The sequence below is a fragment of the Triticum urartu genome, chromosome 7A (genome assembly GCF_056163025.1).
Source record: "Triticum urartu cultivar PI428250 chromosome 7A, HENAU_Tu73, whole genome shotgun sequence".
NCBI lineage: Eukaryota > Viridiplantae > Streptophyta > Magnoliopsida > Poales > Poaceae > Triticum > Triticum urartu.
In genome coordinates this window covers 264204986-264212513 of record NC_141879.1, presented here as the reverse complement: position 1 = coordinate 264212513, position 7528 = coordinate 264204986, and the positions used below count along the sequence as shown (strand labels likewise).

The window sequence follows — 7528 nt, the reverse complement described above, 5'->3', positions numbered from 1 at the left end:
ATCTCATTGCCGATCCAAAGACCTACGGGGACCTATCTCCTTGTAGTCGAACTACGGATGATGTGGAGGATGCTCACTTGAGGATGATCAATGATTCAAGTTCGGAGGAGGAGGATGTCCCTCTACCTCAACCTGGGGATATGCACGTGAAGTTCAAGAAGTCTAGTGTCCCCAAGAGGGCTAAACTATCTAACAACCGATATATTCCTTCTCGTTTTCGGTAGAAAAGCAAAGGAGATTTATGTGACAAGATCTTGAAGCTGGAATCGGAGGTCGATGATTTAAAGGAGGAGATCGCTCTTCTCAATTACAACATGAAAAAGCTGAAGGCACAATTGTCATCATCATCACCATCACCAGCAAAGAAGAACTGAGCATCGGGTATGGGCACTCCCCTTGGCAACTGCCAAGCTTGGGGGAGTTCCCCAGTATCGTATCACCATCACACTTTTTTCTTTACCGTTTTTCTTAGTTCGATCCTTCTGGTAATATCTTGATATAGTAGAATGAAGTTTTAGTATGATCTAGTTTTGAGTTTTTGCTTTATGATCCTTCTATGTAATCGAGTCCGTGAGCTATATATAATAAAGATTAGTTTTGAGTCAAGGGCTTGATTATCTTGCTATGATCTTGAGGGAATAAAATAAAAGAGAAAGAATAAAAAGAAATAAAGAGATCATATGGATCTTATGGAGAGTAATGACTTCACATATAAAGAGTATGATGAATAAAAGTTGTTGAGAATTGACAAACATAGTTTTGGTCATCGTTGCAATTAATAAGAAGTAATAAAGAAAGAGAGGTTTTCACATATAAATATACTATCTTGGACATCTTTTATGATTGTGAGCACTCATTAAAATATGACATGCTAAAGAGTTGATGTTGGACAAGGAGGACAACGTAATGGGTTATGTTTTCTTACATCCAAAATAAATTATATTGTCATGGATCATCCAACATGTTGAGCTTGCCTTTCCCTCTTATGCTAGCCAAATTCTTTGCACCAAGTAGAGATACTACTTGTGCTTCCAAATACCCTTAAACCCAGTTTTGCCATGAGAGTCCACCATATCTACCTATGGATTGAGTAAGATCCTTCAAGTAAGTTGTCATTGTTGCAAGCAATAAAAATTGCTCTCTAAATATGTATGATTTATTAGTGCGGAAAAAATAAGCTTTATACGATCTTGTGACATGGAGAAATAAAAGCGACAGACTGCATAATAAAGGTCCATATCACAAGTGGCAATATAAAGTGAAGTTCTTTTGCATTAAGATTTCGTACATCCAACCATAAAAGCACATGACAACCTCTGCTTCCCTCTGCGTAGGGCCTATCTTTTATTCTTGTCTTATACTTCATACAAAAGTCATGGTGATCTTCACCTTTCCTTTTTACATTTTATCCTTTGGCAAGCACAATGTGTTGGAAAGATCTTGATATTTATAGCTAATTGGATGTGAGTTTTCATGAACTATTATTGTTGACATTACCCTTGAGGTAAAAGGTTGGGAGGCAATACTATAAGCCCTTATCTTTCTCCGTGTCCGATTAAAACTTCATACCCATAAATATTGAGTGAGTGTTAGCAATTGTGAAAGACTAAATGATAGTTGAGTATGTGGACTTGCTGAAAAGCTCTTATATTGACTCTTTCCGGTGTTATGATAAATTGCAATTGCTTCAATAACTGAGATTATAGTTTGTCAGTTTTCAATGAAGTTTATGGTTCATACTTGAAACTGTGAATGAATTGTTACTTTAGCATAAGAGATCACATGACAATATATATATACATATAGGACAGGGCTATTCTGTTACTAGTAACAGAATATTATTTTGTTACCATCCTCTCCTATAAGGGCCCGATCCTGTGTTCTTGAGTCAATTCAGGCCCGAACCGGTACCGAGCTACTCCAGACACCTCCCCCACGTGACGCCCTCGGCCCCCTCGCTCACCGGCCCCGCGCCGCTAGCCCCGGTGAGCCCCAGGTCCGGTGACCCCCAGCCCCCCGCACTCTTAGCCCCGGTGACCCCCATCCCCAGCGCCCCCAGCCCCCATCCCCGGCGACCCCCATCCCGGCGCCCCCATCCCTGGCGACCCCCATCCTCGGTGCCCCATCCCCACCCACCACCGTCGCGCCACCGTGCCGACGCAACCAGTACCGTCGTTGATCCCGCGAACCATCTCCGCTCCTGGGGCGGCTCACCACCTCCTCCCGCCGTGGGCCTCCCGTCGTCCGGCGCCTCGAGCCTCCCTCAAGCCCCCACGGTTTCCTGGAGGTGCTCCGCTCGCTGCCGCTCAAACTTGAACTTGCTTCTTCTTCATCCCCGCACAGCATCTCCTCCTGCCATCCTCGCCCACGAGCTCGCTGTGCTGCACATGCGCCAAACAACCTCGTCTCTAGTTTCGACTCCCTGTAACACTTGGTAAGATAGCAAATTCTTACAGTGTCAGTTCAACGAAAAAACACCAGCAGTTCATCAATCTCAAAATTCCCATTTTTGGTGCACGCCATGTGTTTGCTAAAATGTCTTAGTGCACTAGACTACTAGTTTTTCTATGTTCATTGTTCATTTGTAGCTCCCTTGTGCTTGCAAATTGCTATAATTTACAATACTTAGCATTTGCAGCATCGATGCATCTTCTTCGCTATCAGTTCAAGTGATCAAAATGGTATAAAAAACAAGTTGAATATTCCTCATTTTGTGTATCCCTGGATCGAAAACATTTTCAATTCTAGTGTAGCTTGCTATAAGAAAATATAACTTCACTGTGCAAAAGCTCAGTGGTTCAAATGTGATTTGTAATTCACTGTGCAAATGAAATATATAAGTTCATAGTAGTCTCGGTTGAGTTTATTGCTTCAGTTCAATTTCTAATTTTTGTTCAGTTCAATTTCCAATTTTAGTTCAATTCAATTCTTATTTTTAGTTTAGTTAAGTCAATTCTTATTTTTTTACTTCAGCTATCTGATGTATTCCCCATGTTATTTGAGTAACCGAAAAGTGCTTCATTTTCATGCTTCTAAGATACTACTCCTCCGTATCTAACTGAGCTTCAGCGTGCTTCTTTTTGTCTTAGTACTAATTTTCTTTGCCATCATATATCACAAGATAGTACTGTTTGTATCCTGCTAATAGTTTCTAGAAACTTGATGAGTTAATAAATGAATAATTTCTTGTTGCAAGTCTGGTCTCATTGTCGATGCTATCTTGTTATGCTTATTAAGATTGTCCATGCCATCTTACTATAGTTGGTAAATGAGTGAAGACAATTGTTACCATACTACTGACACAATTAAATAGGAGTGGGGTGTGGTGAGCGTGCGTTGGTTCCTGCGTGACAGGATTAAATACTACTCCATACATAGCAAGTTATACTTGCACCTATAAAGAGCATCAATGTGGCACATGTTTCTTGTCTTCATGGATGGATCATCTTTTTTAAAAAGTCTAATGGATGGATCATCTTCTGTTATTCTACAGCCCAAATACGGAGGCAATATAATCGATATTGTGTCAAGAGATGTTCAGCGGCCAGAGGATAAGGCCCAAGCCCTGGCGGATGTGAACGGCACAATATTGTACAGTGTGCTAATAGTTGTGACCAGGTATATTTCTTGAAAACATAATTTTGAGGATCATAGAGGGATATTCTGTTATTTAAAACTGCCACTGCCATCTTTTATAATCAGTTTATGTTTGATGGATCTAGGTAGGCTGCACTTTAGTTGGTACCGATAACTAAACCATTATTCTCTACTTCCTTTCTCCTTCTAGAGAAGAATTCATGTTAATGTGCTAAATCCATGTAGCTTGAAATATTATAAACCAACTCTGCCCCTGTTTCAGGTCAGTTTGCATAGCTCTTCGGGCATGGCTATTCAATTCTGCTAGTGAGAGAGTCGTTGCTCGACTTAGACATGACTTGTTCAGTCATCTCATAAACCAGGCAAGTGGCTTAATTTTGTTTATGCCTTCTACAAGGATGGCCTCATACCCTACCTGCTTCCCCTCCTCACCTCCACCTCGTTGTGGTTCCTTGCTGAGAAAAAGAATGACCGTGTACAGTTCCCGTTGGTCGCCTTGCTGCCTTGGGCGCGAGCTCATCCACCAAGGGTGCTGGCAGCCGCCCAAGTGGAGCGTTGACATCAGTATAAGTAGAATCGTGGGTTGCGGCCACCATCTTCACCAAGCACTGCACATCCGTCCAAGTCGAACCCACACACAGGGAGAACACACTAGCCCCTTTGCTTTGCACATTGCTTGGTTATGCATGACTGCTGATGGATGCAGCAAGCGTTTATATTAGTTTGATCTTGTGCAAGACTCAATTTTGTCTCGGTTTTCATGGATGCTAGCTGGCAATACGTCCAACATTCTTGCGGCGATAGCGGCCACCACTAAGGGCATTTGCGTCCAGCACTCGAGCTACATGCTCGACGGTCGCACACTGCCGCCATGGGCATGCACAAAGTTATTAAGTAGAAGTTTGTTAGTTCAGTTTTTTATTGATTTACCTTGTTTAAGTAGTAGTGCAGCAATAAAAGGTGTAGTTGTGCTAAAGTTTTAGTTGCTATATGAGGAACCCAGAGGCCATTTATTTTGGTTTTTAGTTCAGCTTGTCTGTTCTTTTCGGTCTGGATACTTTATTGCGCATAATCTTGAGGAAATCCCCAAAAATCATATGTCTCATGTGAATCTTGTTTAGTTCATCAGTTCGTCGGAAAAATATATCATCTACAAAAAGAATTGCAATCTCGCAATGTGAAGTATGTTGTAGTCTATACCTGTAGAGTGCATTTTTGTAGTGCTGGTATTTCTGGTGACTCTTTTGTGTTAGAAACAATGGATATATATTTATATTTTGTAGTGTCGGTACTTGAGAACAAAAGGTTCAGTTTTCAAACTTTAAACAGTTCATCGCAAGCTTTCGGTGTAGCAAGACGTGCGCCAATGTGTGTGTGCACTTGATGCAACTCTATTGCAGTATATGAAGTTCATGCAATTTTCATGCATCAACAAATCTGATAGAGAGCACCATTATTTTCTGAATTTTGTATTTAAGAAATATCACCCTTTCTATATTTTGAACACTAGCTAGTGCTTTCCTTTCTTGTTATAGTCAAAAAGTAGTACATGTATGTAGTTATGGTGATAGTGATACTAACCAGACCAAGCTACTTCAATTGTTTTACTAAGTTCTAGAAATTCTCCATATACGGCAAGAGCCAACCGGACGTCTTTGTCTAGCCTGACTTGGGACGACTTCTTTGCAACTGCGGGTTAGAAAGTTCCACATGTGATTGGAATTCAGTGCGAAAAACTGCTGGTTAGAAGTTCATCTTCGCCCCTAGAAAGAAATTTGTCTTGTAAAGGTTGAAGCTAATGGGCTAGGAAGCTTTATAAGAAATTAATTTGCATGTTCATTGAAAAAGTTTAGTTTGCATGTTCCGTGAAAATGTCTTGCTAAAGAAATATCTCTTGTGCACTTATTTATTCACCTGAATATTTGGTTTGATTCTCAGGTGCGAAATGTCTTGCTAATCAAAGTTCGGTTTGATTCTTAGGTGCGAGAAATATCTCTTGTGCACTAGTGGTTGGCTTTTCCCAGGAGTAAATGTAGTCGGATTCAGCAGCTAGCTCTTCCTCGAGCAACCATTTGGAGAACTTTATTGTCTTCTAGTGGTGGTGATGTGGTGGTGATTGATTTTAGGATCAGTAAATTTGATGTTGGTAGCTAGCTTGCGTATGGAACCTGCAAGTTCAATATTGGTATTAGATTCATTTTTTGTTGTATAATTGTCCCAGTGTTCACATTTATTTGGGTAAAAGTTTATTTTAGTTCAGCTACAGAAACCGTGCAGGTTCAGTGATGATGATACCATAAGTTCGGACAAGAAAATTTATGTATATGATGAGATGATTGCTACTTCTTCAAAGAAGGTATAGTACATGACAGCTTGATGTGCATACAAGAATAAAAAATGGTTTGAATCAAAAATATTGATAAGTACGAATTAAAAACAACGATCAGTTTGAAAAATAAAAGAACATTAGCTTTTGGTATTCTGTGACGTTGACGTCCAAGTTCTGCAACTGATCCGTCCAGATGGGACAATGAGGTCAGTCCAGCAGGCGCATCTCAAGTGAAATGTTAGTGAGCTGCCCACTCATCCCCATGCCTCTCCGCCACACGTCGTGCCATGCCGGCTTGCCATCAACCACTATTGTGGCTCAGCCCTGCAGTGCTTCCACGATCATCACACGTTGCTTCCTTCTATCGTTGCCCTCGCCCTGCTCTTGTGCATATTAGCATTGTAAAAACACAGCAAGTTCACAAATAAAAAAGTTGTAAGTTCAACACTACATCCCAAATAAGTTTGAGAAAAAAGCTCAAACAAAATGAAATACAATGAAAAATCAAATGGTAAAAGTTAAGTCACAAACCAAGAGAAGTCCAAAACATCTTGCAAGAAAATTGAGTTAAAAAAACAAACACACAATTTTTTTCCTTTTAAAAAATATCATTCAGTTCAGCGATATAAACCATGCAAGTTCGGGGACCATGATATCCAAAATATAGAGTGAAGTCTAGTATGTGAAAACATGCTCAGTACAAACCCATATGAACATCAGTGCTAGTACTCTTTTCTCGGAACCATTCAAAATTACTCTGAAAAATACCTCAGTACAAACACACACATAGATCAGTACGAGTACTCTGTTTTTCGGATAAAAAACAACATGATGATTCTCACCATATTTAAAATTACTCTTAAAATATGGGAGCAAGTATAAAGTCATAAAGACAACCGTTCAAAGTACTCTTTTTTTGGAACCAATCAAAACTACTCTGTGAAAAATACCCCAGTACAAACATAGACATAGATCAATACGAGTACTCTGTTTTTTAGATAGGAAAAACAATACGATGGGTTTCACCTTATTCAAAATTACTCCTAAACGGTTGCGAAGTAGAGAAAACGTTCAAGATGACTAAGTTTCGCATTTTCGATAGCAATCCAACGGTATATTATTTGCCCCATTTCGACAAACTTTTTTAAAAACCACATTCAAAACCAATTTTAACCATATGTGAATTCGTATTTAAACCGTAAGGAATTAGAAAAAACTTTCTATACGCAAAAGTTGCGCATTTTCCATAGCTTTCCAACACCGTATCATTTGCGTCAATCCGACAAACCATTTGCAAAAAATAGTGAAAATGTTTCGCCCAGAATTTCACCATTTTTCAAATTACTTTTAAATCATATAGAATTTGAAAAAATAGTAGATATATGGAAGATGCGGATTTTCACAAGCTTTCCAACGCCATCTCATTTGCTCAATTCCGATAAACCGTTTGAAAATTAAGTCCAAAATACGATTCACGTTTTCAGTTTTGAAAAAAATGTTTTTTTCAAAACTGCTCTTAAATCATATTTTTTGCGAAAACAAATTATAAGATTGTAATGTGGATGTCAAGAGCTTTCCAACGATATATTACACGCCCCGTTT

The 7528-nt window shown here is 39.5% G+C and overlaps 1 long non-coding RNA gene across 1 annotated transcript; it reads left to right on the top strand.

Annotated features, from left to right (window-relative positions):
* The first annotated feature begins 1908 nt into the window (after nt 1–1908).
* LOC125524724 (uncharacterized) lies at nt 1909–5856 on the top strand. The gene is made up of 4 exons (XR_007290923.2): nt 1909–2434; nt 3494–3618; nt 3860–3959; nt 5578–5856. It is a non-coding gene; the product is annotated as an uncharacterized LOC125524724 (long non-coding RNA).
* Nucleotides 5857–7528: the final 1672 nt, after the last annotated feature.